Raw genomic sequence first — 1,845 nt, 5'->3', positions numbered from 1 at the left:
CAAGAGAGAGATCAGGTAGGGTTGCCACCTATTCCTATTAATTGCATTGGCTTTAGGCAAATTCAGGCCAGGGCAGTAAGGGTCAGTTGGTAACCCTACCTGCAGGCTGAGCTATAAGGGACGTAGATTTAGTAAGATGCCACTTTTAAACCGGTGACGTTTGGATGAATAAAGTGCAACCAAAGTAAAGGTCCCCATACACGGGCCGATAGTAGCTGCCGATATGGGTCCCTTAGACTGATTTGGCAGCTGATCGGCCCTTGTAGGGGCAGAAACGAGAGGCCTGCCTGACCGATATCTGGCCTGAAATTGGCCAGATATCGATCGGGCAGGTTAGAAAATTCAGTCGGATCGGGAACCGCATCGGCTCATTGATGCGGTCCCAGAACCAACTGCCCCATTGACACCAAACGGGCCAGGGTCAACAATTGAATTATTTTTTACCTACATATGAGAAGAAGATCTGCTCACTTGGCGATCTTTCCAAGCGAGCGGATCTCAACATGTATGGGGGCCTTAATGGCCCACACTTTCTACTCTAGGGCCCACCTACTAACAAACAAAGAGGTCTTTTGCCCAATGGTATTTTCAGAGTTGCCCAATAGATATAGATATCACATGCGAGACAGGGTTTTGGCCCCATACGTGACCTATTAGACAGCCAAACACTCCATATAAGCACCCATGTATGAGCTCACTTGCTCACCTGACCTCAGCATGTTTACTCGCTCCGCCCCCCTCTCCTGATTGGCCACATGCAACAAACCACACTGCCATTTGGTCAGCACACTGGCTCCTCTTTCCTGCTCCCCCTTTGTGACCCCATTTTTCACTACACCCAAGGCAAGATCCAGTCTTGCACGGCTCATATTAGCCGCTGACGTAGCCCCTCCAGCTGCCAGGGCCATCCAATATGTTGCTTGACCAATATCGGACAGTTAATGGAGTCCTCACCCAACAAGCTTCCTCAGGAACCTGTCATAAACCAATTATTGTCTTTTGGATCAGCTTAATGTGTCCAGCCATGTGGGAGGCCATTGAGCTACGATCCACTCATCTGACGACCTCGCCAAACAAGCAGATCCATTCATGCACATGTAGCTTTACATAGTAACATAGTAAGTTAGGTTGAAACAAGACACACATCCATCACGTTTAACCATAATGCCTATATATAACCTGCCTAACTGCCAGTTGATCCAGAGGAAGGCGAAAAACCCCATCTGAAGCCTCTCTCTCTCTAAAAAAAAGGCATCCAGCCCCTTCTTGTACCTATCTAATGTATCTGCCAGTACCACTGATTCAGGGGGGGGATCCCACAACTTCCCAGCCCCCCTGTAACTCCCCTTCCTTGTACCTATCTAATGTATCTGCCAGTACCACTGATTCAGGGGGGGGATCCCACAACTTCCCAGCCCCCCCTGTAACTCCCCTTCCTTGTACCTATCTAATGTATCTGCCAGTACCACTGATTCAGGGGGGGATCCCACAACTTCCCAGCCCCCCTGTAACTCCCCTTCCTTGTACCTATCTAATGTATCTGCCAGTACCACTGATTCAGGGGGGGATCCCACAACTTCCCAGCCCCCCTGTAACTCCCCTTCCTTGTACCTATCTAATGTATCTGCCAGTAACCCCACTGATTCAGGGGGGGATCCACAACTTCCCAGCCCCCCTGTAACTCCCCTTCCTTGTACCTATCTAATGTATCTGCCAGTACCACTGAATTTCAGGGGGGGGATCCCACAACTTCCCAGCCCCCCCTGTAACTCCCTTCCTCTGTACCTATCTAATGTATCTGCCAGTACCACTGATTCAGGGGGGGATTCCCACAACTTCCCAGCC

Source organism: Xenopus tropicalis, chromosome 8 (assembly GCF_000004195.4).
Source record: "Xenopus tropicalis strain Nigerian chromosome 8, UCB_Xtro_10.0, whole genome shotgun sequence".
Taxonomy (NCBI): Eukaryota; Metazoa; Chordata; class Amphibia; order Anura; family Pipidae; genus Xenopus; species Xenopus tropicalis.
Note: the sequence above shows the minus strand (reverse complement) of the source record.